Here is a 14,963-nt window from a genome sequence, read left to right as displayed (position 1 = left end):
ACAGATGATTCCAGGAAAATGAAACATCTAAAGACAAAAGGAAGACATAGCTAACCACATAACTTATCACTTGACCCAGAAAAAGGAAAATTAAAAGGTATGAGGCAGCAGGGAACTCTTATATATGTATCAATAGACGTACTTAATTTTTTTGCTAAGTCTGTTTGTTCTGATGGATCTCTTAGTCTTCAGAACTAACATGCCAGATTTTCTTGCACTCTTCAACTAGGCTTCTAATTATTAAGAAAGACAATGTCTGTAACTTTTCAGGAAATACAGTTCTGTAATATTTTTAGTCTATATTATTAAAAGTAACCTTTAATCCTAACTTAAAATAAACAAGAGTTAATACTTCAAAAACACTTTAAAAATCAATTGCAGATGCGTGACTTTGTGTATTACTTTATTTCAAACATTTAGACAGGAATTTTCTTGGCCATGTCACAATGTAACCCACTCCTCCCAGACTGCCCGTTGTCTGCAGCAGTTCAAGACAGCAAAGTCAAAGCCACGTGGAGGATACCAGCAGACCCAAATCTCCACTCAGTTACACAAATGCAAGGAGCTGCTGAGTTCTGACTCTGAAATTCACTGCACAGTGGCTGGAATCCCATTTGCAGGATCTAAGTTTCCAAGGCAGTGTGAGAATACCACAAATTTTTCACCTCCATACATTCATTTTTTTCCTTAAGTAATTTTGCTAGAAAGAGCCAAAAGGTCATTTAGGTCATTTGAATTCAGAGCCACACTAATTCCACAGCTCTAGCATTTGAGCGTTTGTTCAAAAAAGGGTCTTGAGAAAATGCATATGGAATTCCCATCCTCCATCAGCAAAGGAATTCAAAGGAAAAAAAATCATAACAGAGGTCTTGGGTACTGTGTCAGTATAACCAGCCTCCTATTAAAAAAAAGATGATTTGAGTGTCAAAATTAGATCTTTAAGCTTCTGGAGGACAAGACAGCTCAAACTGTGATAAACAAGACTTAGCAGCAACTGTCTGCACAGATTCATCAAGAAGATCACATCCTGAGCAGATAGGAAGTGTACCAGACAGAAATACACTAGTTTTAGAACGCTCAGATACTGTGTATATGCATAAGCCATTCCCCAGCATTCTCTGATTTCCCTTTAATCAACTACAAATTCAGGACAAACCCCTTTACCATTAACATCAGTGGAATTTTCACCTGCAGACCTAATGTCTCCTTCCATTTGTTTTCTTTCTTTTTATTTCACTTATGTTTTCTCTAAAAGCACACAGTGCCAGTGCAGCATCAGTCCACTTGTCCCCATTGTTGGTGTTATGCTGTCACGAGAAACACTCATTAAAAACAGCATGGAGATTTGATGTCTGGGTTATACAGATGGAAGTAGTAATTCTATCTTAACCAAATGGTAAGCCAAGGCTGAGATTTTCTATCAGGATGACAAAAGGAAGTCAAAACAAAGTATGCTGAAAAGTTAAGACCTACAAGAGAAGGTAGAGGGTTAGGATATTAGATGTCTGATGCTGCAACACAAAAGAAAGGAAGGATATGACTGCTGGAGATGTGTAAACCATTCAATAGAAAACACTAAGGACAAAGGGGGGTCTTAAATCCTTGTATGAAGTGATTCCTTGGCCACCTGACACTACTGAAAATTCAGAAGTTTGATTCTGTATTAGGAGCATGAGTGTGAAATATTTCAAAACATCCTTATATAATTGTAATTTAATATTTTTGTTGATCTTGTCCACAGACAGAAAATATAAGCAACTTTGGAAGTTCTTGCTTTAGCAGGGCTAATGACTCAAAGAATCATTGTCATGGCTGGGTACTGGTTAGATATGCCTCTGATCCCATACCCTGCTTCCTCATGATCAATGGAGGTTGCAGAATAATTTTATACAGACCTAGAGAGAAATGAAAAGTCAGTTTGTCTTGAAAAAGTAGGCAGAGGTTTGCATAGAAATATGCCAAATATGCAGAGATAACACATTTATTTGAAGGAGGACTTCTACAAATGCAAATGGTATGAATTTACACAGTGAGTAACTCAGTTTTATAGAGCTGTAAGCTGGGGAAAAATGTAACAGAAAAGTTAATGGAAGCATTTAATAAAGGACAATGAGTAGGCACCATAAATCTGAGCAGGAACAGACATTACAGAAACGTATGCAGCAGCTCACTCAGTACAGGAAGGATTCCTTGACTGCAGGACATTTAGCATAATGCTATTATGCATAAAATGGCCCATAAGCATCATAACAAATCACCAGCAAGTTTATTTTAACTTTCATTGAAAGAAAATTTTGAAAACTTTGGTAGGATTTGAAAGGATTCTGGGAGCCTAAAGTAGGTGGTTTAGATGCATGTGTATCAGGATGGGAAATGTCTGATTGCCCTTTGTAAGGTAAAATCCCAGTAGTGGGATCTCTAGCTATCTGTGAAGTGCTCCCTTGTATTTATTGCACACATGGAGAAGGTCTTTGTTATTCCTGTAGCCTTCTTGTGCTTAGATGCATTCTGCCTTCCTTGCAAAAGAGAAGAGGGAGGTGGCAAAAGGAGTGCAGAAATCAACCCCATGTGGTTTCTTAGTTGTTGTTTCACTGACAGCTTTGAAAACTGAAGATAGAAGCATGATGCTCCCATGACAGCATTTTACAATTTCAGGATAGCTGTGGCATGAGGAAGGAGAGCTTGCTTGCCAAAAAAGCACATCTAGACACTATGCTGCTGTTCTTTTTGCCCATGCACTTCTATAAAAAAGCTTTTAAGACCAAAACTCAATTGTGAGCCAGGCAGTTTCTTGATTACCCCCTTGGGTTAGAAAGAGTTTCCAAGAAGAGGGTTTGTACATAGGAGCATTTCAGTTGGAAGGACCTGTGTTTGATGCTGAGTTCATGCCTGTTGCTTGGTAGAATTTTGGAGGAGACCATCATAGGGTCTTTGCAAAAAGGCACCACTGCAATGAGCTATTTTATTACCTGAGAGCCTCATTAATATTTTAAACTCATCCTTGAATCCCATTGACATGTGTTGGGATCCTACCTGGCTAAAAATTTAATCTGACTGTGATTCACAAATAATAATTGTATACATCAAGTAGGGAGGAAATCCACAGTATGCACAGTTTCATCTTTCTCATTGACTTTGTATATACACACATATTCATGGACACATCACAGGAGAAATGTCTTAAATTACTTTATAGAGTCATCTACCAAGGACAGGAAGTACTTCTGATGGTTTTAAATATGTTTCTGAGGTCTGACAGCTACCTAGGAACGTATCTACAGAAATAACCATGTGATTTATTATACAGATATGAAACAACAAAAAATTTACATTTAAGTAAAGAGCAGATACGACTGCTATAAGATAGTGCTAATGGAAAACCCTCCTTTCAGATTTCACATCAGTTATTTGTTTCTATAAGTTATAGGTCTCTTAATACTGGAAAGTTCATGTATGCAAATTGCTATTACTGGAAAATTTGTGTATGCAAATTGCTATTCCTATATGAAGTCTCAGATCAAACAGGCCTGGAGTGACCTCAAGATGTCAATGAGTCTATCCCTTGCCCCAGACCAGGAGCAACCAAACCTTAAAAAGACAGATTTTGTGTAACCTGCTCTTCAAAGCTGCTGGTTTATATATGGACAATCCTCTCCAGTGATTGGTAACCCCTGTGAGTAAGCAGGTTTTTCTCAAGATTAATAAGCTTTTCTTGCTGCTGTGCAAATCTGTGCATTATGTTTTTTGTTTCCCCACAGAATATGTTAAATTGATCCTTTCTGCAACTTTTTAACTCATTTTTACCATTCAACACCCTCCAAACACAGTCATTTAAAACTTTCAGCTCAGACTATCATTTTTCTTGTGAAAAGGTGGGTATGGCCTTCATTTTCTTACTCTGTTTTTCCTTCAAATAACCGTTTGGGAAGTCCTTGGGCTTTGCCTGGTGGACAGCTCTTGTCTACTCATGGCCCAATAGTTCATAGTAAGTGCATATAGCTGTGAGTAGATATATACCAGGTATTGTTGAAAAACTTATCCTCCACCTTGTTTCTTATCAACACTGCAGTAGTTTACAGCTAGAAGAAAGTATTTGTTATAAAATGCACCAAATAATTTATTTTAAGCTATAATGAAAGTGACAAAATAAATTATTCTGAATTTTAATCACACTCTATATATTTGTTCAATACTGGTATCATTAGAGATTTCTTCTCAGTTAGCTAGATGTGGATGTTTGTTGTGGATTTTTGATGTACCTTAGTAATTTAATTAGAGGCACAGACGTGAATAAGCAATTCATTATTAAATAATATTTTTCAAATTGAAAAAGATTGAATGTCCAAGACACATTCTGTAATTTCAATATCAATGAAAACTTTAGAATGTTTAGGTTTTGGGGGTTTTTTGTTAGACAGTTGACAAATCCTTACAGGTATTACTGAATGGGTAACTGAATGCCTTTGGGCACAGTAAACATGGAGACAATGATTTATATCACTGCAGGACATGTAATTATCCCAGGTATCTGAATGAGGTTTAAAGCTTACCTGATTACTTATGTTACTCCTAAGGATAAGAAATGAAAGGGGATTAATCAAAGCATTAATGAACTGGAAAAGTGTTTGTAGTTATTATGTCACACTTTTATTTTGTAATGAAGAAACTGGATTTTTTAATAATATAAAGTGGCATAGCACTGTAAGATCTTACATGACAACAAGGAATTTGCTGTTCCTTTTTTTTTCAAGCTGAACATGTTCTAAAACTGGTAGTGCTTGATTCAGAATATCACAACTGAGCTAGGGCAGTCAGGTCTGATACGTTTCAATTAAAAGAGTTCTTTTCCCTGCTTAAGATGATGTCATCATTCTTGTTCAGCACAGGGTTCAAAGTACATATGTACCTTGTTAAACTTTCTTCTTTGTGAAAAAAAATAAGAGATTTCTACTCTGCACATATTATGAAAAGTGACATATACATTTTCTTGCCAAAGGAAACATTATGTGCTGTATGTACTGTTTTCAAATATTATATACTTATCACTGTTCAGCTTTAGAAGCTGGAATACTATAGAAGCTCTGATTATTTCTATCAGCAGAAAACAGATAAGGCACTTCAGAAAAACAATTAGACACCAAGTCTGACTGAGACTTACACAGGTGATTTGTTGTATGCACAGGCCATGAATTTAGCTTTTGAAAATGGTTCTCTTGGACACTGGAGGAATCCACATGCCCACAACATTAATTTTCTACAGTGATGTAGGAAAACTGAATGTGAGTAAAGGAAATAATTTCTGATACTACATAAACCACCAGACATTTTTGCAAGTGTATGTCATTTATCAATTTAAACTAGTGGCATTGATTGGAATGAGCATCTTTTATGAGACAACCTCTTAATAAGACATCGAAAGACCAAAGCAGCTTTTATAATTCTTCATATTTATACATAATCCTTTGGGGGAAAAAAATGATGCTATGATCCTATTCTGAATATAAACATCTTTCTTAAAACCGCATGTAGACAAATGCCAGTTTGCAAATTAACATAGAAGCTGGGAGAAAGAATGGAAGATACCAAGTTAAGATTCCCAGTTTCTGTCTACCTGAGGTGATCATATTGGATGCCTTCCCCTAATGTCCCTTCCTACAAATTGATCAGAAACCTGGAAGTTAAAATCACTGTTCCCAGCCACTGTTCTCACATGGAAAAGTATTTCAGAACCTCACTTTTATGATGCATAGAAAATTTTCTCTGGTTTCCAGTATCAATGTAATGCACTTGTGTTATTAATATTTCCAGAAATTATCAGGTTTTTGGGCTCTGAAACGTTCCTGGCCATGCTGTGTGTGTCTGGCTGAGCTGATGGTAGTGTCATGGCATCAAACAAAATATCTTTCCACAATGTAAAGGCCAAAAAAGGGTTGGCAGTCTATTTGTTTGTCTGTCTTATACTATTTGTCTGATATCTGTGCACATCCACAGAGCTGTCAAGGTTCATGGAGGACAGATGTATGTAATACCCATTCTTACTGTGAACTAGTCCATGCCATAAGATGTCTCTGAGTAAACCAGCTCAGTCCTAAGAAACCTACTGCTTTAATGGCATGAGATAGCCCTCAAGTATTTATTAGAAGATAATTTTTAGAGCTTAAATATTAAACTGATTTATAACCAAATTCAGCAAGTAACTTCATGCAAATCTTGTGGATTACTTGAAATATAACTTCAATTTTTTTTGTTGTCCTATCTGTCAGCCTAGTATTTGTCTTTTTGTTTTGTGGGTAGCTGTGAAATTAACATTTTTGGTTGTTAAAACAGGTATTTGTGTATATTTTTGTGTTAAATGCACATGCTTGGTTTTTTTTACCCCAAATGTCTGCTCAATCCTTTTTGTAGTGTTTATGTTTGGGTTTTGGGTTTTTTTTTTTTGCCATTAGCATTTGAAGATTTTTCAGCATTATCTTTTAAATGGAATCACAGGTCATTTATCCTGGAATGCACACTGAAAAGTAATCAATTGTAACATCACTTTATTGATGGTGTTTTGAAAGTCTTCCAGAAAAACTCTTTGCCTTGTTCTGTAGTTCATTCTTGTATTGATTTATACTAAAAATAATTCCTTAGGTTCCACAAAAGCTGCATCTTAGTGGTCGGCATCCTTCATTGGCAGTAGTAATAAAAAAAAGGATAATGTTGCTCATAAAATACTACAGCCATTAGCACAATTTAATTATTCAGGTAAATACAACAGAGCCATTAATAAGAGACTGTAATGACGTCAATCAAACACTACCCACAGAACAGGAACCTTTATTTACATCCCCACGCAGATCTACAGACTGAATTCTTGTTTGTAATAAGAAAAAAAAACCCACAACTGCTTAATTATGAGGCAAAATCAAAACAAAATTCAGTCAAATTAAGACAGTCAATCCAATTTGTGATAAACTGTAACACTGTAAACAATTTTATTCTTCTTGAGTTATTTTCTATGTGACTCCTATTAATCCCATAGCGGAAAAATTTCCAGAGGAAAGACAGAGTTTTATTAGGTTGATGTTTCCTGCTTTGGAGGATGAATACCAATGAACTTTACAAAAAAAAAAAAAAAAAAAAAAAAATTCAAAGTAAATGTAGGCAGGATAGCTGTGAATGGTTTATTAAAATGACAGTGCTGTTGTATTTCAAAAGGGAGAGACATCTTTGGGGAGAGGAACCTCTATCAGATGTGAAAAGAGGCAAAACTTTTGAATATTTTCAAGTATTTAATGAAGCATCTTATCTGAAACAGGTGTGCTAAATTACTTATTGAAAATATAATTAGTAAGTGTAGCTCTTAGAGCTTCTATTTACTCTTTCTGAACTGACCCATATATCTCATACAACAGGGTATCAGAATTCCAAATATTGCTTAAATTTCTAGGAAGTATTAAAGTAGCATTTTCATCTGTCCATGTAGTAACAACTGCATAATTTTCCTCTCATTTAAACTATGAGGAAAGCAATAAATTTTCTATGTTAAGAGAAAAAAAAAAATATAATTTTCCTGAACCATGAAGGCTCAGGCTTTTGCAACTTGTGAGGAAAAAAGTGCCTCCAAGAAATCAACACTAGGCACTTCTGACATGATTTCCATCATTATTTTCTAACATTTTCTAACTGATGTCAAGCAGTAGTTTTATGACTATAATTTGCTGGCAGAAGTTTTTCAGTTTCTCAAAGCATGAATTAATCCAAATACAGCAACTGATGGCTTTTACTGGTGAGGGTCTTGGTATTCTATAAGGTACTGTGGTGAGTGCAATGCCAGTAAAGGGGAGAGTAAAACCACTATTAGCCATGATACCTGGAACCATCTAGTATTGCTGGATAGAGGATAAGAACAGGGCTTAAAAAAGGTTATTTTCCTCATGGAAACTGGACTTGCTATGCTGCTTTTTACATTCTCTCTTAATTTCTAGGGGAGAACAGTTTTATGTGTATGTGCATATGCATAAATCTTTGTCTATATGTGAGAGAGAAAAGGAAGAAAAAAGTATAAACAAAAGCTGAAGAAATCTACTTGCCAGAAGTGCTTCATAAAGCATCTGAAAAAGCTAAAAAAGCCTAAGTGGTCAACTGGAGGTTTTTTCCTGCATTCTGGTGAATGCATCACTTAAGGCATTAATTACCAGTGACAGAATGAGACAGTAGGAAAAGAATGGTGACTGATCATGGTTTAAGCACTGATTCACAATCAAGAATCATTAATACTGACAGGTTTCTGGTTGAAGAAAATATTGAATTTCCAGGATACATAGAGAGGCAGTCACATTATTTACCAAAGAGACTTCTTTGACATTGAGAATTCATATATGATAAATACATAATTTCTCCCCTTAGTAAACTCCGCATGTTTCACAGATTGTTTTCTCTGGAAAATTAAATACATGAATGTATAAAAAAATAGTTTTGCAACATAATGTCTGTTGGAGCTGTGAGGGGAGATCCAGGCTGTAGGCTCAGGTTTCTGTGGTTCCTCAGGTAGACCTGAAGGCCTGGGAACGTGCTGCAGGATTTTGAAATTGGACAGCATCTGCAAGGGATAATTTCAGAGGAAAGATAACTGGGAGTAAGAACAGGGAATGGCCCTATGACCTTTGTCTTCACAGCCTGTTTAATACAGCTCTCTTCAGGTGTTATTATCTTTTAATCTTCAGCATTACTAAATGGAGGTAAGTGGAAAGGGAAAATAGTTCCCAATCGTCCAGCACCTTGCCTCTTTTTGTACTTTCATTTAGATTTTCACAGCCTGTCCTCTCACTGCTCAGGAGAGGCGTAGAGGAAATATCCATGTTTCTGGAGACCAAACCTGTGTGTGCCTGGATTGAGGAAAGGGAAAGAGCTCATGATGCTGTGATACAGGAATATGGAGAGGACAAGCAAAATAGCTTCTGCAGAACCTAGAGGAAATAATCTGTGTCAGAATCTAGAAACAAACTTTCCATGGAGAATATATACTTTCAAAAGGCAGATTGGAAAAGATTAACAGGGTAAAGAAGTACACTCTGCATACTAATGCCAATGAGCTATGCTGCAGACCAGAGTCTGCTTTTATTTCCCTGTTGTTAGCAGGTGTGGTCTTATGCTTGCATTTTCATATCCTGCCTTTAATATTATCCATCTGTTTTTCTCTCATTTATTTTTTAGATTAGTCTCAGGAAATGCATTAACTGCCCTGCTGGTTTAATATTTCCTCCTTGCTTCAGGAAGATAGTTTTCTTTTTTTTGTGCAAAGATTAAAACATTCAGTCAAAGTGCTTGCTTTTCTCGTATTTATTAAAGCACAGTATTTATCTCGCCTGCACAGTGCTGAAAGATTTTCCTAGAAATGCATTTTCCATTTGGGAAATCTTAAACTCTAGCACAATAAATGCAGTAACAGCCACCAGAAAACATAAGCGAGGCAGACAGACACCAAGCAAGTGAGGGAAACCCGTAAGAAGTTATTGTTATTGTTTTTATCTTGCAGAGACAGGTTGTAGTTATTAACAGCTTCTAAATCCCACTGAAAGCTCATTTTGCCCAGTTAGTTACAGTGCACCTCTCTTCCCATTCTCTCCAGAAATGCAGTAGAGCAGGTAGAAAAGGAGCCATTCTTTCATGTGCAGGGGAAATATAAGCAAGGAAGTGAGAGGGCTGATGGTTATTAGCAGTAGTATTGCCATTTAAGAATTCAAGAGGCTCTCTGAGGAGCTGAACCTGTGTCAAATGTGAAAAGAAAGGGCTGGGGAAATAATTTCATCCCAGTAATGAAATCACTGATGTGAGATCTCCCAATTGCTGAATTATTTAGAGGAGGACAAAGTAGTAACTAAATTTGTCCCTCAGAATCTGCTTTTGCCTTTCCTAAAATAATTGCTTCTCTATTTTCTGATCGAATATTTTTCTCTGGAGGCTTTTTACACCCCCAAATTCCAGGTGGGCTTTCACCCAGTATAGGCTTTTAACAGTTTGCAGTAAAATGCAGTAGGAAATAGTGAAAATAGCCAACAGATTAAACTTGGGATGCGATGCCTGGTAACAGGAATCTTTTGGGGCCTGTATGTTTTATGTGAAGGAGAACTGCAAGAAGTCCTCATATTGATCATATTGGATGCCTCAGTCACAGTTGTCCTCCCTTTGAACTCACACAGACCAGGACACACCTTGCTAAAGGTTTTTCAAATGAGAGGTAAAGCTGCAGTCCTGAATACAGTGGGCTGAAATGTCAGAGCAGAGTTCATGCTCTTAAATGTCTGCTTCATTTTCGAATGCTTCCTTCAGTTTAGCCAGGTTTTGTCTTGAGTGTGGGTTGTGAGTTGGATTTTTGTGCGGAGATGAGGTTACACCACAGGCACAGACTGAAGAACGATTTTTCTCCAGATCTGGGAACTCACTGCACACGCACATGTTTAAGTTCAGCTGCTTTCCAGAATTTACTTATTTTGACCAGGACAATGACATAACATCTATTACAACAAAGCTTCTTCTACACTTACTGTTAACACTAACGGCAGTAATCACTTCTGCCAATACGACTTTGCAAACAAATCCTGCTTGGGCATTTGCCTTCTGTTTGTGTTCAAACATCAGTGTTTTTATGATTAACTGTATTCCTTGCAATTTCTCTTCATGCTGTTATGCTAACATATTTCTTCAGTGAGCTACTTCAGACAAATCTTTTCTAACATGGTTTTCCATCTCCTGTGCAACACTAAACCCATATACCCTCCCCCCTCTGTCTCTCAGCTTTTCGCTTGAAGCCCTAATTACTGATTTCAACTGTCTGCTGCTTTTCCCTCTGTGAAGTGTGATTGCACATCTAACTCACACAGTGTCATTTCTTTTCCCTAGTGGTTATCCACATAGTTTTCAATGTAACTATGGCAAATAAGGACCAATAAGCACTTCTGAAAGTATAAGGAAAATACAGCTATTTAAATGGCTACCAGTATTGACAGAAGATAAAAGCTAACTCTTGGCACAATTCTGGCAGCAGGGGATGTTTTGCTTGGTATGACTGCAGGCAGTCAAAAGGAAAAAATATGCAGTACTGGAAGATTGTAAAACAACATTGAATAAGCAGTTGTAATTTCTGATAAGTTAGGTATCGTAGTTGTATTAAATATAACAGTAAAACAATAATCTGCATGTCATCACATATTTTTCTTCTCTTTGAATAACTTGAGAGCACAGTTGTCACATATGGACTTTGGATGATAATTTTATGTCTAGGATATTAAGTTCACGATTTTTTTTCAGAAGGAAAGTCCAAACCAACAGATGCTTAGTTTAATATGAAAAACCTTAAAGTTTCTTGCTTTAAATAAGATATCACAAGATCACTGTAAGTGTTTTATAACCACTCCTGGAGGAATAACAAGCAATAACATCTACCTTAGATAAGTCTGTCATGCTCTTTTTTTAGTATTCTCATTTTTTCCCTTCCCTTAATGTGCATTAGTGATAAAAGCCATTCCATATGACTGCAGTGTGGGATGATCTTGTTGAAATGTTGCAAGAACTGAAATAAGTAGACGTCATTTGTCAGTGACAGTGAAGACCCATAAAACTTACTTTATTTCTGAGGCAGGTAGTACAGACACTGTTTAGCAGTGTGAGAGTCCATGATCAAAATTTTTTTCCATAGGATACTTCTAAAGCCACGCTGTTACTTTTATTCAGAGATTAAAAATTCATGGCTTAAAATATCTGACTTTGGTGGTTCGATTGCTACCTTAGAGTTGATACTGCCAAGAGTTATGCATGTACCCAGGTGTAAGAGCAAGCAGGGCTATGTGGGATTAGGTTTCAAAGGGAATATTATCAGGATTAGAGATGCATGTTTATTTGGTGTGATGAAAAGGCCAAGGGGATTTTAATTCCCTCCTTCAAAAATCTTTCAACACCTGCTTCTTTAGATAAAGCTGGTGTCGATGAGAAAAATAGAACGGTGCATTTTGTTATTATGGGAATGCTCTTTAATCAAAACATAGAAGGGGGCACAAAAAAACATTCTGAGCAGGCCACAGTGGAGTAAAAGGTTCACTGTGAGATTTGAGCAGGCTGAAAATTGCTCCGCTGCTAAGCAGAGCTCTGCTATGGAAAGTAAAGTATGCAGAGAAGGAAAAAAAGTAGTGTTGTCTTCAATTGTCTTAGCCTGCAAGTAAACTGCAGAAGTCCCTGTTGGAGTTAGGATGAAAAAGTATCCAATCTTCAGTTTAATGGTTCTGCAACAGACTTCCGGTCAGAGTTTAGGATAAAAAAAGAAGAAAAAAATTTTTTTTTAAATAGAGATATGTAAATTCATAAAAAGATTTTAGAATGGAACTGGATGTGGTGACTCAGATTGTCCTTCAAATCCTGTTTGGTTATGCAGTTGCTGTTTTAAACCGGTATGTACCCTCCCACCAAATATTTCTTTTTTGTTCTGTGAAGTTAAAGACAGTTACCTAAGTGCATGTCTTTAATTATCATATAATTTCGTTAGGGACCATTTATTAACTCTGGAACGTCCTTAATATTTTGATGAATCTCAAAGCTTTTGTGGAACTGGCACAATCAGGAGGCTTGTCTTTTCACCCTCAGGTGCATTGAAAATTATAATTTATGGAAAGTTTAAACTGCTACTTTTTTCTCTTTTTATTTTTCTGTTGTGTTGGGAACATGAGAGAGTGTTTACAAACTGTTTCTTAACATCAGTGTGCAGCCTCACGTCACCACTTGGTTTTCTTACACTACCTGAGGTGCTTAAGGTTGTTCAAGTGACCAGTCAATGCTATATGATTTATCATCTCTTTTACATCTAAGGGATATATTAGAATAATACAGCATAGCAGCTGCCTCAAACCCTGTTTTAATCATTATTTGATGTTGCATGGAGTCATAGTAACAAAAAATCCAAATTCAGTATCTGTTGGCTGATGATTTGGAGCTCGTAGTTGAAATACAGCAAGACGCAAGTTCCTCTGCTTCCCTTTTTTCTGTTTTTTTTTAAATTTTTTTTTTTTTATTTTTAAATTATTATTATTTTTATTTTCTCCTGTGAACTAGGTGTTTTTCATATTCTCTGGTCTAAAAACTTTGTGAATTGGGACACTGGCATTTCCAGCTGCACATCTGATCTAATGTGACTGTCTAAAATATAGATCTCCCTTTGCATCTGAACTAGTGGCCTCAAATTAATTTTCAGTAAGTGAAAAGAAATATGCACTTGTAAAATGAGACTCATCTCAGGCTAGGGCAGCTAAGATGAAACATTCCCTAAAACTACCCATGTACACATTTCATACTGTTAATTACAAGAATAATCTATGGCAAGGAGGTCAGAGGTAGACATCTACAGTTTAGATATAAAAAATTAGATCAGTCTAAATCACACATAAGATTTATGTGGGAAGTTTAATACCTAGATTGAGCTAAAGCCTCTCAATTCCATTGGAAACATCTGACATCCCTGGATATGGTTTCCATATCCATGAGTTCAAATCTGCCATACATTCTCATATCTCAGCCTAGAGAAGCTCAACTAACTGAGACTTTTGTACAGCTGTGGTACGTCTGAAACCATCTTAATACTTGCTCACAGAAATTACATGAGATTTCAGGACACAAGTAGAACTTTCATCACAAACGAAGAGGAAATATTTTCTGTTTAGAGTGGCACAAGTAAAGTTGAAGAATATAAAAAATATTTTTCACTATGGACCCAAGTCCCCCTCATGAACACCCTGCTTGCACTGATCGCTAAAATCTGCAACAGCAGGTATTGCATAGTCTTTGGTTGACATTATTTCAAACCCTGTTCAATAACTAAAATTATTTGGCAAATTTCTTCTTCAATATGGTAGAGTCCCCACACTGTAAAACATGGTCACAGTCATCTGTGTCTGACAACCATAAAGTTATGGTTTTCCAAAACCAAAATTAGCAAGATACCAACTTATTTTCTGGTCTTGAGAGGTCATCCTGTCAGTGCAGTACTGCAGTATTGGTTTTTGCCTCTGCTCATGCTATCTCCATTAGCTGCACAGAGGACATGTGGACAGAAGAATTATATTGAACAAATTTTTACAATTGCTAAATCTGCATGATTTAACAGAGAAAGAAACCCTGTTGAAACAAAGATAAATGGTAGAATATTACATGCAACATTTTCTTGTATTTTATCTATGAAATAAACATACCATTTTGAAGTTTGTTATTGGATTATATCAAAGTTGAATTTTTACAATAATTCAACAAGTTCCCTTGGATATATCAGAAACAAAGGGCTGGAATGGCTGTTTTATTACTCTCTTCTTCTGGCATGCTACCATATTTAAAAGTAAACCACATATCCACAGCTTTAGTGCTCATTGTAGCCTAAACTAAAAAATAATCTGTGAGATTCAGAGGTTTCAAGTAAGTTTTGCCATTTTTGTCAGTATTAATGCATTGCATCAGGCTGCACAACTGCTTGAATCAAATTTATATTGATATGTTTATACAATAGCTCAGTAGCTAATACGGTTTCAATCTATGATGCAGAACATTACTCAGTGTTATTCTCTGGTGCTTCACTGCTAATCCTATGTATAACAGATGTGATACATGTATTTCTAAAGACAACTTACCTATAGTTCTGTAAGCATTTTTATTCTCACCTAAAACTTCTCCTTTGAGTAATTTACTTTTCTGATCTAGTATCTTCTGAACTCAAATTTCCAAGCCTTAGTGAGCTATCTGATGTAGCCATTCTGAGTTTGAAAGGCTCTGCTATTTTTAATGCAAGTAAAGAAAAATCAGGGACATTCCTCTAATTGAAAAAAAATATTACACCATTTCTGAATAAACTCTTCCAATGCCTTGCCAGAACACTAATGCAGGGGTCATTTTTATGACTAATGCTGAGAGATTCAGGTGCTACATTAGGTTCCAGAAAGGGTCTGCAC

General features: G+C 36.2%; 1 long non-coding RNA gene across 2 annotated transcripts in view; it reads right to left on the bottom strand.

Annotated features, from left to right (window-relative positions):
• Positions 1 to 8,061: 8,061 nt before the first annotated feature.
• The window catches only part of LOC139793316 (uncharacterized), a 145,443-nt gene continuing 138,541 nt past the window's right edge, over positions 8,062 to 14,963 (bottom strand). Inside the window, exons 5-6 of one of the 2 annotated variants that reach the window (XR_011724584.1) lie at positions 13,973 to 14,055; positions 8,062 to 8,584 (exon numbers count right to left, since the gene is read on the bottom strand). This is a non-coding gene — a long non-coding RNA (uncharacterized lncRNA). Of the gene's footprint in view, positions 8,585 to 9,265; positions 14,056 to 14,963 lie in introns of those variants that run through there. The other variant, XR_011724583.1, reaches the window with a different exon arrangement.

The sequence above is a fragment of the Heliangelus exortis genome, chromosome 2, assembly GCF_036169615.1.
Source record: "Heliangelus exortis chromosome 2, bHelExo1.hap1, whole genome shotgun sequence".
NCBI classification, from domain to species: domain Eukaryota; kingdom Metazoa; phylum Chordata; class Aves; order Apodiformes; family Trochilidae; genus Heliangelus; species Heliangelus exortis.
This window is presented reverse-complemented; position numbering and strand designations above follow the sequence as displayed.